The sequence below is a fragment of the Puma concolor genome, chromosome B1 (genome assembly GCF_028749965.1).
Source record: "Puma concolor isolate L17-30 chromosome B1, mPumCon1.1.hap2, whole genome shotgun sequence".
Lineage (NCBI taxonomy): Eukaryota > Metazoa > Chordata > Mammalia > Carnivora > Felidae > Puma > Puma concolor.
Window position 1 is genome coordinate 109,736,509 of NC_141670.1, and position 15,523 is coordinate 109,752,031.

The following is a 15,523-nucleotide window of genomic DNA, read 5'->3' on the forward strand; positions in this document are numbered from 1 at the left end:
AGAACATCCAATGGAAAAAAGACAGTCTCTTTAACAAATGGTGCTGGGAGAACTGGACAGCAACATGCAGAAGGTTGAAACTAGACCACTTTCTCACACCATTCACAAAAATAAACTCAAAATGGTGATTTCTCTTTAAATTGAGTCCCTGAATAATCACTGACCTTAACTCTCACTTAGCATCCTCATGTACATGAGCCAACTTCAACATTAGACAGTGAGACAAGTTTTCTTATACATGTACTTTTGAGAAAGTATATAGCAAGAAAACTTAGACATGATTTGAAAATACTTCATTGACAATTATTGCACTGTCTTTAACTGTTTGGTGGATGCAGGACTAAATTAGTCATAGACTTGAGTTACTACATTAAGAAAAGTAATTTGAGTAGTTTTGTGGTTTGTCTCAAAACGAGTTGTTTGTACATTTTAAGTAGAGTCAGAACTAGAAAAAAATCTATGTTGTAAACCTAGAGTCTGAAAACAAACAGTTAGCAAGCTAATTGTTTTTTTTTTCTTTTCTTCTCTCCTCCCTGCCCCCCATATTGTTTTTAATGAATCTGTATCTAGACTAGGGTTAAGAATTGATCCAGATAAAACAATTTAGCGGTATCTTAATATGGATGTTGTCATGCACTTATTTGACTACATATTTCCTGAATTGAAAATCATATGTTCAAAAATTTAAAGTGCAAAAGAAATTGTGCAAATTGAATGACTGATACATGAAAGATGTTAAGTTAATAGATATAAAGGAGACAATTAATAAAATATCTTACACTACAGGTAAATGATTTAGGGTTAGGTCCTATAGCTATGTGAAAGTCTCTTTTACACAAGAAAATGATACAATGAAAATATTTTGGCAATTTTTTATATTATTAATGTAAATATTTAAATAAAATCTCAGTTCAAACTTTTGTAGGAATTATGACATTTAAGAGGGACAAGGTTGCTATGAATAGGAAAGAAGAAATCTATCATAAAAGAAAATTTCAAAATCTTGATTAATCATTTGAATAAGGTTGGAAGAGAAAAGAAAAAAAACTTATGATTTCTAAAGTTGTGATCTAATAAAATAAGAAATTATTGATGCTATGAATATCAGCACAGAAGATGAGAAGCTATATTGGTAATTAGAAGATTAGTTTTATAACATTTTAACATTATGACTGAAACATATTGCTACATCTGACAAATTAATAGAAAAAAAAATTTTTTTTAGAATGCTTGATATCCTAGACTGAATGGAGTCACTATCAAAAAAGGGAGCTGAAAAGTAAAAATTATATGTGGTAAATGGAATCCAGATTTAACATATTAACCAGTGTAGATCCAGCAATGCAGAACAGTCCAGACAGTAGGAGTTGAATGGATGGCCCAGTCAGACAATCAAGCAAGCAGCATCTGAAAGTTGTTTGGCAGTTTCTAAGTAGGTGAGCAAGACATGTATTCAGTTAAGTGTAGCATAACAGCTGGGTAGTGGCCCAGGCAAGTAGGATCAGATTTTATCAAGATATTTCACAACAAACTGAAGATACTCAGTCCTGGGATTAGTCTATAGGCAAAAATAGTCTTCTATCTGAGAAAAAATGGCACAGAAGGCAATGGCCCAATTATAGAAGGGTAAGATTTGACAATATATGACAACATGGAGATCAACATAGGGAACATGACAAGGAACTTGGAAGGCAGGAGCTCAAGCATAACAATAACCGTATGCAGAAGAGAGGAGCCTTCAGTTAGACCTGCTGAAATTGCAGCCCTGACAATGATCTAGAATTCTTAGGACTGTAAGGGAAGAGCTACATTTAGTTTCTCATGGAATCCTTAGATGCCCAGCTGCAATAATTATACTATTTCAAGTTGCTCAATTGGTTCAAAAGAAAAACAGACACTGTCGGAGGCTTATCATAGAAATGATTCATTTTCTGTATAAACTTAGTTAGAATCACTGTGTCAATTAAAATATTTTTGTAATTTGAGTTTGTCTTGACTGAAAAGATATGCTCTATATAATGTATTTTGTCAAAGTCAGTAGTGACTTCAGAAAAACTCAGACAAAATTTGAGTTTTGTTTTCAAGCTTGGATGAGGACAGCCACTATATGGATGTATTTAATAAAAAAAATTTCCTGGACGCCTGGGTGGTTCAGTGGGTTAAGTGCCCTACTCTTGATTTCAGCTCACGTCATGATATCACAGTCATGAGATCAAGTCCTGCATCGAGCTCCACATGGGGCTTCGCGATGGGCTCTTTTCAGGGCTCCATGCTATGCATGCTTAAGATTCTCTCTCTCCCTCTCTTTCTACCCCTCCCCAACTTGCACGTGCTCTCTTTCTCTCATTCTCCCTCTCAAAAAGAAAACTCCTTCCTTCTTTTATTTATAATCATAATGTAAATGTCTCAGATTTTCTTTTCTTCTGAACTTTTTCATGTGGCACCATACATATGACTTTGTCAGTGGAAAAGAACACTATCTCTTCCAAAAGATATTTCTTTATGGAAGTAAATAAGGTCTCTACTTAAAAAAATTACCAAAATTATATAAAAGTGCACTTTTAAATGATGGAATGAAAAAAAGAGAGAGAGAGAGAAAATATATACTGGTAATATCCCTCCAAATTGGGCATTTAACTAAAAACATTAACATTTTGTTTATTAACTTAAAATAATTTAATTCGATGTCCAAATCATTATTTCTCACCTATGGGCTCCACATTTTTTATTACAAAGTTTACACAAACATAAAATATTCACTTCTTGTTTTCATTAGAATAGGCAGGACATGTTCCCAGTTATCTGCATTACAAGGTAGAATGCAATATATACCATGACAAAATGTTGACAATGGGAAAAAAAGAGGGCCTAATTCTAAGAATCAGGGAAATTTCATGGAGGGGTGGCATCTGAGTCCTCTGTGATGGTATGACAGAACACTAGCAAATCAAGAAGAGGAAGTATATTCATGGTCAATGGATCAATCCAAGCTAATATCTGGCCAAAAATATCAGAATATTTTTGGGAATGGTAAGTTGTCTGTGTTGCTTGGATGATAAAGTAAGAGGTAGCAGTGTTATTAAATGCTGAATATGTTGGTTGTGGCCATAATATAGAGCTTTGTTGACAGAAGGATACTATTTGAGTCACTGAAGAATTTAAGCCAGAAAGTAACCTGATCAGGGCTGGGATCAAGAAAAGTATATTGTTTGAACGAGGGATATGTTTTTGTGGAGACCTGTCAAAAAATGTATTACAACAATATAGAAATAATAATTCTTATTTATTTTTAAAAATAGGATTTATTTAGCATATTAATATACACTCAGCACTGTGCTAATGATTAACAGGCAGTATATCATTTAATACAGCAACACTAAAGAGGAAATATTTTGTACATTTGCTGAATGATTCAAATGAGGCTTGACAATATTAAGATACCCACCTAGCTAATAAGTGGCAGAGCAAACACACCCAAACTGTCATGAATGTCTAAGCTTTCTTTTAGAAATCAGTGCTGGGAGTTTGGATTTGAGTCTCAGTGCCAACAGTAACCAGTTAACTTTGAACATCTTTATTAACCTCTCCAATTCTCAGATTATAGATCCATAACAGCAGTGTAAAGCGACCCAGTCCTTAGCATTGTAGTGAACCTTTAGAAAGATAAGGAGTGGAAAGTTGCTAGGATAGAGTCTGACCTGTAAGATTTACTCAGTTTAGCTCAGTGGTAATCAGGATGGAACAGGGAGATTGGGAGAGCCCATGCAGAATTGATGGGACTTGGGCACCTACTCAATGGAGGGAGCAGAGAAAAAGGTGGAGATGTGGCATCATGGTTTTTCCTGGGGATATCCATTAATACATGCAGAATCAGGCAGAAGAAAAGGTGTCAGGAAAATGAGTTTGGTTTAAGGTCTGATGATTTAACATGGGATATCCAAATGTAGGCATTTAAAAAAGCAAATCTAAATTTTCAGACACTGTCAGAGGTGGCAGTTTAGATTTAGAAATCATCAAGCTTAATACTTGCAATCTTAGTGGTGATCACTAAAGGGAAATGAATCAAAGAAGAAAAAAATACAGGTTGAATGTATCTTTTGGATGTCCTGTAATAAACTCAAGATTATGACAAGTTAGTTTCCTACATAGAAAACTGTTTCACGTACAAAGAGAGTAGCCATCCGAACAGCCTCTTCATTAATAATATGGAAAAAAGCCTGAAATATCAGTAAGTGCTGCCTGTCTTCAGAGAAATAAAATCAAAGGAATGTTCAATTGAGAATAGCATGGTGTTCATGCAACAAAGAAGGCACAATCATTTATCTGGTATTTGGCATTTTGAATTATATTTTCCTTCTTATTTATGACCTCTTGATGAACAAGAATTGCAATATGTCGCCCCTCACTAATGTGACTGTGAGGTGTACCAAATAACTCTTCGTTATAAATATTCCTGAAATGTGGAGTGATATATAGGGATTAAGTATAAAGAGAACAAGAAAGCTAAATCCTCATTCTAATGGGAAATATTTTCTAAATTTTCAAAATGGTCTTCTAATTATATTCTAATGAAATATTTTTATTTAGTTTTTATGTTTTTATTTTCTTGATGACAGTGTTCATTCTGAACTTGTCTAGTTTTGTTGTTGTTGTTGTTGTTGTTGTTGTTGTTGTTGTTGTAAACAAGGATTTTGGAGGCATACTTTCATTTAAACCTGTTTTCTGGGTATCAGTTATTACTTCTTTAGGGGTGCATGGGTGGTTCAGTTGGTTGAGCCTCTGACTACAATATACAAAAAGTACATTTAGGGATGCCTGGGTGGCTCAGTCAGTTGAGCATCTGACTATAGCTCAGGACATGATCTCACGGTTCCTGGGTTCGGGCCATGTCAGGCTTTGTGCTGACAGCTCAGAGCCTGGAGCCTGCTTCTGATTCTGTGTCTCCCTCTCTCTCTGCCCCTTCCCCAGCTTGTACTCTTTCTCTCTCTCTCTTTCTCAAAAATAAATAAACATCAAAAACATTTAAAAATTATTACTTATTTAAAAGGTGCATTTTAAAACAAGACCTGTTAACCAAATGAGGATTGTCTACTCAGAATATTTTTTAAAGTTTTTTTTTATATACATATTAGATTTTAATTTGAGACTGGACATTCCCTGAATTAATTTGCACCCAACACAGGTTAAATAGTAATGGATCGAACACTAACATGAGTGCTCACTTTGGTTAGTTTACAGTATAACGTAATTACTGAGCAGAGAACAATCTTTTGATACAGCAGGGGAAGAACACAATTAAAGTCCATGAGCTCTATTTTGCCATTTAAGATGTAGCAATTGTCTCCATGGGAAAGAGAAAATGTTAGAAAATATTTTGGTAAAAACAACCAAGCTAGCCAAGTCTCAGCAAGGTAGAGAAACAATTAGAGTTTAGAGTTCTTAAATCTCATTGTTAATGCCTAAAAGCCCTGGGGATAATCATGGGGATATTTTCTGATTAGTTTTGTATATTTTCTCATTCTCTATGACGATATAAATAGTGATTAATGCTCAGATTATAATGATCCTCTTCAGCTAAAGCCATGTTTTGTTATGATAGTCATCAAAAGATACCACAAAATGGTTTAATTTCTAAAGAATGTCTGAAAAGAAAAACAAAACAAAACAAAAACTTGCTCCTTTTATACTCCCTGTAGAAATACCCATTGTGTGTTCCTAGGTAAATTATCATGTAATGAAGCATCTTGATTATATAATCCTGAGGAAGCTAGAATAGTAGTAGTAGTAGTAGTAGTAGTAGTAGTAGTAGTAGTATTCGGATAATAGATTAAACTATTAAAGTAGTTATAGAAATTGAATTTTATTTTCATTCAACTCATAATTTTTCAAGCCTAATCTGAGCCAAGCTCTCTAGCTCTTTGCTGAGATTGATAATTTCCACTTGCTACTTCCTTTTTTCAAATAAATCAAATATTCCTCTGATGTGTTCCTTTATTATTATACTCTATACACATTTCATACATTCTAAAAAGTGTGTGTGTGTATATATATATATAAAATGAAAATTATTAAAAAATGATAAGAAGAACACCTTTGTACCACTTAGCTTAGGACATAGAATATTATCACCACCTCTCCAATCACACACCACTTTTTCTCCTAGAGAAGTAATTAATATCCTGAAATTTGAGACCTACATGCATTGAGACTGCTACCATACATACAATACAAATTTCCTGCAATTTTCCCCTTACTTTTATTCCTGAGATTCATCTACATTGATGTTTATAACTCTGGTTCGTGAAACTTAATTTCTTTATAATATTTATTTTATCCAATGTGGATATTATCAGACTTTTAAATTTCTTGGCTATTTGGTGGATATAAAATTATATATGAATTGTTATTTGCATTTCTTGATTATTTATGAGGTTGGATAGCTATTTTGTACTTAATGACCATGTTTTTTCCAAGTTTTCCTATTTTTAACTGCATTAAAAGTAAGTTGCAAAATATTATGTTTCATCTCTAACTATCTCAACATTGATTTCCTAAGAAAAGGCTATCCTCCTTCAATAAAAATAACAGTATCACATTTGAGAAAATTAAAAGTACAATATTTTTTTATAGTGTATATTAACAATTTATCCAATTGGTCAAATTCTTTTTTTTTAAGTTTATTTATTTATTTATTTTGAGAGAAAGAGAGGAAGGGAGGGACAGACAGAGGGAGAGAGAATCCCAAACAGGCTCCACACTGTCAGGGATGAGCCAGATGTGGGGCTTGTACCCATGAACCGTGAGATCATGACCTGAGTTGCAATCAAGAGTTGGACACTTACCTGACTGAGCCAGTTGGCAGGTGCTCCGGCCCGCCAAATCCTTTATATCTTATTTTGTTTTTTCAGGATCAAATTAAGATTATACTATCAACATAGTCTCTTTAATTTATTTTAATCTGGTATAGTTCTTGCACTTTTTTACTGTTACCTATTGACATTTTTTTTTTTTTTTGGTTGTTATGACTTTATTTTTCAGAGCACTTTTAGGTTTATAGCAAAATTGAGAGGAAGGTGCAGGAATTTCCCATATATCCCTGCCTTCACAGTTGCATAGCCCCCATTATCAATACCCCCCACCAGAGTTGCACATGTTGCAACTGATGAACCTAAAGTGACATCATAATCATCCAAAGTCCATATAATTGTTTGGACAATTGTACAATGACATGTATTCATCATAATGGTATCATACAGAGCATTTTCACTACCCTAAAAAATTCTCTGTGCTCCACCTATTCATCCCTGCTCTCCTACTTTTTCATATATTTTGCACAGCCTGTGTCATTTTCTCATTTAAACTTTCAATTACTTGTTTTTATATTGAATTTTAGTTCTTTGTATAGTCTGGATTAATCCCTTGTGGATATGTTTGCAAATATTTTCTCCTGGCATACTACATGTCTTTTCACTTCTTTTAATGGTGCCATTTCACTGATGAAAAATATTTAATTTTTATTGTAGTAAAATATATCAATGTTTTAAATACATTATTTGTGGACATTTTTGTATGCATGTTTTGTCATCTCTGTCTCAAGAAGTTTGCATAATACTGGCCTTATTTGTTATTTAAGTGTTCTTTAAAATAATCTGAACCTAAATTTCATTAGGGGATACACTAAAATTAATAACTTTTAAAAAATTATTATTATATATTTTTTTCTTTTCTAAAATACTTTTCGAGTTAATTATAACTAATATTTTCTTTTTTTTTTTAATTTTTTTTTCAACGTTTTTATTTATTTTTGGGACAGAGAGAGACAGAGCATGAACGGGGGAGGGGCAGAGAGAGAGGGAGACACAGAATCAGAAACAGGCTCCAGGCTCCGAGCCATCAGCCCAGAGCCTGACGCGGGGCTCGAACTCACGGACCGCGAGATCGTGACCTGGCTGAAGTCAGACGCTCAACCGACTGCGCCACCCAGGCGCCCCAACTAATATTTTCAAAAAATGTTTCCATTGCATTACTTCAAAATGTCTAATTTAAATTTTTTCACAATAGACATTTATTATAATTATATTTTCATGTTTCTTTATTTGTTTTGAGAGCGAGAACAGAAGCAGGGGAGGGGCAGAGAGAGGGACAGAGAGAATCCCAAGCAGGATCTGCATTGTTAATGCAGAGCCAGACACGGGGCTAGATCCCACAAACTGTGAGATCATGACCTTAGCTAAAATCAAGAGCCTGGTGCTCAAATGACTGAGCCACCGAGGTACCCCGTTGTTTATTATATTTTAAATCTCTCTAGTGGTTGGTTATGTCATAGTTTGGGTTCTAATGTTGTTCATTTTTATTATTCCTCTTCCATTTTTTGATTGATCCATTACAGAGATTGGCTAATTTTATTTTCTCTTTTTTTAATCCTCTCTTTTGCTCCCTTTTATTTTCTGTCAATGTTTGTTTTTATCTTTATACATTCTTAACTTCTGAAAGTTTTGTTTTATTCTGATGTGGGGTTTTTTTCTCTCCTTAAAATACATAACTAACTCATTAAGTGTCACCCTTTTTCTCTCATCTAATATAGAATTCAGGGTCATATATTTCAATATTATGATTTAAATAACTATGTGTGCTTTTAAAAAGTGGTAGTGCTTGTCATCCAGTTATGAGTATTGTCTGATTTTTGTCACGATTTCTTTTTTTGACCTTAGAACCAATCATGAGAGTGTTTTCAGATTTTCCTAATATATAAAGTGCTTTAAGTATGTTTTTAAAGTATCTTTCTTTAAGTATCTGCATACTGAGTGTTTGCTAATTTATTGAGACTTGCATTATGGAGCAGTATGTGTTCATTGTCTTTCAGCTTTCTCCTATGTGTGTGCTTGAAAAAGGTGTATCTTCTCCAGTTCAGGGGTTCAGAGATCTAGTTATCTGTCATCTTTGCACAAGATTGTTAATTGTGTTACTAAAATCCTTTGTATATTTCTGAGTTTTTGTCTGCTGATATGGGTATTTCTTATCTGTTTGACCTGTGATGATTATACATCTACATGGACTATGGTAAAATGTCCAGTATTGTTAATGCTTTCAGTTTTTGATTTATAGATCATATAGCTCTGGTTTTGTTTTTTGTTTTTTTGTTTGTTTTTACTTCTTAGACATTTACTATTACTATATCTTTCTGGTGAATTAAAGCCTTTATTAATTACATTGTGAAATGGCTTCCATCATATCTGAAATACTTTTTTACTAATATTTTCTTTTTTTTTTTTTGATATATGGTTCCACTTTAGCAGTTTTTCCTGCTAAATCATTATGCATGTTTTTATTCTCAATCTTTCTAAGTCCTATGGATTTAGTTGTGTCTCTGGTAACAAAATATAAATTCATATTATTGATGTTGTTTTTTAATATGGTCTGACCATCTTTTTTAAATCTAATGAATCTAATCAAATCTCCAGAAAATAAGAGAGATGAAATTTTCAAAGAATAATAGCTCTTTTTCAAATTCAATGAATGACAACATATTTCCAATACACAGAGCTTCCTCACAAAAAAATTGCAGAATAAACCAAAAATAAATCCCCACCTAGATACATTATAATGATACAAAATAACACAAGATTAAGTTCTCTTCCTGGGGAAAAAAAAAAAAAAGTTGACTGGCAGTTGCTTTTTGAAAAGCAGCAATGGAAGCCAGATTTAAAATCATCTTTTGGGGGGATGAGAGTCTTCTTTGTGCAAAACAGAGGAACAGAGAGGTGGTTTTTGGTTTTTAGTTTGGGGTGGGGTTTTTGTTGTTGTTTTTTTGTTTAGTTATGTTGTTTCTGGTTTTGTTTTGTTTTGTTTTGTTTTGTTTTGTTTTGTTTTGTTTAGCATTGAAGCTGAATGATGGGAAGATGCTCCTTCCCAATCTTAAATTCTGCTTCAAACAAATCTGATCTAAATATAAGTTGCCTGTGTTCTGAACATGAGGATATGTTTCACTGAAGGACGCTTGATTTGGGTGTGAAAAGACTATCTTTGTAGGTGAAAATAATACTTAAAACATTCATTTGATATAAAGATTGAATCTGTATGGAAACCAATTTGACAATAAATTTCATATATTAAAAAATAATAATAAAAAAATAAAAATAAAAAATTGATCAAGTAAAAAAAAAAAAAAAAAGATTGAATCTGGCCTAACTGGTCATTATAATTTTGTGCAAGTTACTTAATCTTATGTGACACACTTTTTCCTCATTCATAGAGTGAGATCTAATAATAGCACATATTCAACAAGTGGCTGTGAACATTAAATAATTTAACTGAATAACACTAGGAAAGTACCTGACATTTTGTAAAAATCAAATAATTTTCTTGATAATGGAGTTCAAGGAAATGATTCCTGTGATTTTTTTCAATATTTTGATTACTCTATTTTATTGATTCTAAGACTCACATTTAATTTCATACTTTATCATCTCAGATATTAGGTATATCTTTTAATTCAAAACCTGTTATATTTTATGAAGTATAATAATTAAAACTAATTTTATTTTATTTTTAAAAAAATATTATTGAAACGTTGTTAATATAAAATGTCATATTGGTTTCAGGTGACAACATATTGATTTGACAATTCTATACACTACTCAATGCTCATCATGATAAGTCATCATCACTCACCAAACAAATGTTATTAAAATATTATTGACTATATTCCCTATGTTGTATTTTTCATTCCCATTTCATTTATTTTGTAGCCGGATGTTTGTACTTCTTAATCCCCTTCCTCCATTTCATCTGTCTCCTTCCATCTTACCCCATCTCTGGTAACCACCAGTTCATTCTCTGTATTTATAAAATTTTTTTTTTTTTCAACGTTTATTTATTTTTGGGACAGAGAGAGACAGAGCATGAACGGGGGAGGGGCAGAGAGAGAGGGAGACACAGAATCGGAAACAGGCTCCAGGCTCTGAGCCATCAGCCCAGAGCCTGACGCGGGGCTCGAACTCACGGACCGCGAGATCGTGACCTGGCTGAAGTCGGACGCTTAACCGACTGCGCCACCCAGGCGCCCCACATTCTCTGTATTTAATAATCTGTTTGTTCATTTGTTTTGTTTTTAAATTTTTTTATTACTTATTTTTGAAAATGAGAGAATAGAGCACAAGAGGGAGAGGGTTAGAGAAAGGGAGACACAGAATCCAAAGCAGGCTCCAGGCTCTGAGCTGTCAGCACAGAGCCCCATATGGGACTCGAACCTATGAACCATGAGATCATGACCTAAGCCAAAGTGTGATGCTTAACTGACTGAGCCACCCAGGCACTCCTGAGTTTGACTACTTTAGATTCCACATATAAGAAAAATCATATAGTATTTGTGTTTCTATGTCTCCTCTGTTTTACTTAGCATAATTTCCTCCAGATTCATTCATGTTGTTACAAATGTCAGAATGTCCTTTTTAAAGGCTGAATAATATTCCATTATATGTGTTACCACATTTTCTTTATCCATTCATCTGTTGATGGGTATTTAGGTTGTTTATATATCTTGGCTATTGTAAATAATGCTGTGATAAACAGGGGAATGCAGGTATCTCTTCAAAATCCTGATTTCAATTCCTAGTATTGGATAAATAGCTAGAAGTAGAATTGCTAGATCATATGATAGTTATATATTTTTTTTTAATTTTTTAACGTTTATTTTTGAGAGAGAGAGAGAGAGAGTGAGTTGAAAGACAGAGTGTGATCAGGGGAGGGACAGAGAGAGAGGGAGACACAGAATCTGAAGCAGGCTCCAAGCTCCATGCTGTCAACACTGAGCCCGAAGTGGGGCTCAAACTCACTGAACCATGAGATCATGACCTGAGCCGAAGTCGGGCACTTAACCAACTGGGCCACCCAGGCGCCCCTGTTAATAGTTCTATTTTTATTTTTTTTTTTTTTAGGAACCTCCATACTGTTTTCCATAATGGCTATAATTTAAACACTTGTAATAATCCTTTGTTGAATTTACAATATATATTAAAATAGCTAAATATTATGGTAATAATTATAAAGCAATTCTAATCTAAGACAATGACATAAATAGAATTTATAGAACATATGTGCAAAAGTATTGCATTTACATAATAATAAATGTTTTAAGCTCTAAAGCCAAGCTTTCTTGGAATTTCTAAAGATGTATAATTGAAAGTGCCAGGCACAATATGTCAAGCATCCCTTCTTTTGATTTGAAACTTGAATGCATTACATATGAAATATAATTTAAGTGTTTTTTATTTGCTTGCAAATAACTCTTACAAATGATATTTGGTAAAAGATATTTCATATCCGATGCTTTCGGAGATTCATACCACATATCTGCTGCATGTATTTTTCTTTATAAGATGCAGTTAACCTAAAAGAAGTTTGCAATAAACAAAGCACCAAATAAATGTAAGTTAAAAAGAAATGAAAACTGCTTTCTTAAGAATGTCTGTATATGTAAAGCTTATATATGGCAAATACCTTCTATCTGAATAACTTTTCTTTAAAATATACATATATATTTGGGGTGCCTGGGTGGCTCCATCGGTTGGGAGTCTGACTTCGGCTCAGGTCATGATCTCACAGCTCATGAGTTCGAGCCCCGTGTGGGACTCTGTGCTGACGGCTCAGAGCCTGGAGCCTGCTTCGGATTCTGTGTCCCACCCCCATATCTGCTCCTTCCCTGCTCATGCTCTGTGTCTCTCTGTCTCTCACTAATAAATAAATATTTAAACAAATTTTTTTAAATAAAAAAAAATATATTTAACTATCCATCTACATACAGTGCTAATATGTAATGTTTAATTACTCCTCAATTAATTTTACAAAGAGAACTAAACTCAATGAATAAATTGTTTTATAATGTCATTTTTATTTTAAGTTTATCATTTTTTGTTCAATTTAATATTCCAGAATATCCATTATATCCAATAAACATTTCACATATAAGATGAAATGTATTAAAGTTGCATAAACTTTTGACACTCATTATTATTTCCCCAACATTAGCTTCATTTCACATACAAATAGAATGCTCATAACTTTTAGACTATTTCACATATTTTAATAAAAGAGCAATATTCCAAAATATTATTTCATTTTACTCAGATATCACTCTGAAATACTAATTTAGAGGATGAAATTTATCTACTTTATGTATTATAGTTTTTCTAAATCATTTTATTATTTTAAAAAATTCTCGCTTTTAAAAATTCTGTGTTGGACCTACAATGAAAGAAAAATAACATTTTGGGTGTGTGGGAAGTGTTCATCACTGCCAGAGGAAAAAAAAATCTACCACCCCTTATCATATAATATATGATATAAATAAACTCCCAAATATATACCATCCCCCAAAACAATATTTAATACATACCTAAGATGGACCCCCACAATTTGCTTCCTGTTATTCCTTACATTCAACACAAATTCTAAACTATAAGCTGTGTTTCAACAATTAAACTCCTGGGGCACCTTCGACTCAGTCAGTTAAGTGTCTGACTTTAGTTCAGGTCATGATCTCACAGTTCATGGGTTTGAGCCCTGCATCAGGCTGTGTGCTCACAGCTATAATCCTGAAGCCTGCTTCATATTGTATGTCTCACTTCCTCTCTGCCCCTCCCCCACCTGCGCTTGCGCGCACTCTCTCTCTCTCTCTCTCAAAAATAGATAAACATTAAAAAATTAAGAAAAAAACGTATTAAACTACTATCCTATTTGAATATTTTAAATGAAATTTTAGTTTCTATATTAGTAACTATTTTAACTTTAAACTTTTTTTAATTTCTCAGAATGTCATTAATAGTTCTTTTGATTGCAATTAAAGCTTTATGAAACTTAAAAACTACCTTGACCTCTCAAAATAAAAAATATTTTTTTTATTTTCACAGTGGAAAAGTAGTAGTATTTTACAGTAAATACAGTAAACTGTTCTTTCAAAAAGCTTTTCCAAACTGAGATGTAAGAATGTCACTGATGAGAATTATTCATCCTAAGACCAATAAACCCTGTAGGACTTTTTCCCCAAATGGCACAAATAAAGACCTAACAAGCTTTGCAGAATGAAATGGGAAAACATTGATCATGTAACATTACTCTGGAGTATAAATTTCATTTGAATTATTTGTGTACAGATAGGCACTACTTGTTACCATATTCTATTTGTCACCCATTACACAGGATATAAACAATATAGAATTTTTTATATGGGAATTATGGTGGGCGGAGAAGGAGAAATATGTGAGGAAACACAAGAGACAACACTTGAAATGAAAGGATTTTAGAGGGTTAGTGGGAATAACTCTCAAGGTAAAACATTCCAAGTAGTTCCTATAGTAAAGCTTTAGAGAAAGCTAATTTAGCAGATTGGGTGAGTTCCAAGAACACAATTATAAAAGTTTAAGATTTCTTGTGTCTTCTTCTTGTGTGTCTTTGTAGAATTTGTTTTTCTTGGTTACTATCAGTTAAACAAGAGGCAAGTACATATGTATGTACATATATATATATATATATACACACATACACATATATATATATATATATATATATATATATATATATATATATATGTGTTTGTGTGTATTTACAGCCATAGGTAAATACACACATATGTATTTGCCTACTAACTTCATTAATTACTAACATTGTATACTCTTTTATGAGCTTTGCAACAGTGATGAAATCATAGCAATGGCATCTCTATAAAAGACATCAAGCAGCTAGATAAATAAGAATCTCATATCTGAACACTTCCCATTCTATGTGTGTGCCCTGTGTCTATGTGGGCATGTGTGTATGTATATATGTAGCTATGTGGAAAATTTCTAGACCCAGATAATAAAACTGTATCTGTGTACCCAAATTATTCATTCAAGCATTGTGGCTGAATTTATATGCTCAGTAAGTCAGCTAAAATAATAACCTTGGAGGACTAAATTGAAATATTTAAACAGTTAATACTAAATGTAAACTACATACCTATAAGCAACTGTTTTTGGAAACAAAAATAATTAGATTTCTATTTTTTGTAATTTTTGCCAGATGGTTCATAAGTTTAACATAGTTTTAAGGTATTTACTGTGGTTGGATAATTTGACTGAAAGGGAAATGAAATAAGGATGTCATAGTATTGAATGAAATGAAGTGTTAAAAAAATTTAACTGCAAAGTAATAGGTAAAAAAAAAGCAACCATAGTAATATATTTTTCTATTACCTACTCTGCACAATGAATTACTCTTAGTGTTCTACAGATTTTTAAGTCAAATCTTCAAAGCAATATAATCCATGGGTGCTTCTAGTACTCCATTTTACAAAAGAAACAATAGACATTCACCTTGTTTTAACAACTTGTCCAAGGTCACGTCACCAGAGGTAGCAAAGTTAATCTTTGAATTCTGGAAGTCTGGCTTCAGAGTCTTAACACCTACCAACTACACTACACAACCTCTCAATGTTGACTTTTGGTCTTGAATTTTTCCACAGATCATTATATTTGTAGATTTTTTT

General features: G+C 32.9%; 1 protein-coding gene across 2 annotated transcripts in view; it reads left to right on the forward strand.

Moving 5' to 3' along the window:
* LOC112858277 (N-heparan sulfate sulfotransferase 4) overlaps positions 1 to 15,523 on the forward strand; it is a 432,421-nt gene that overhangs the window by 187,830 nt on the left and 229,068 nt on the right. The window lies entirely within an intron of this gene.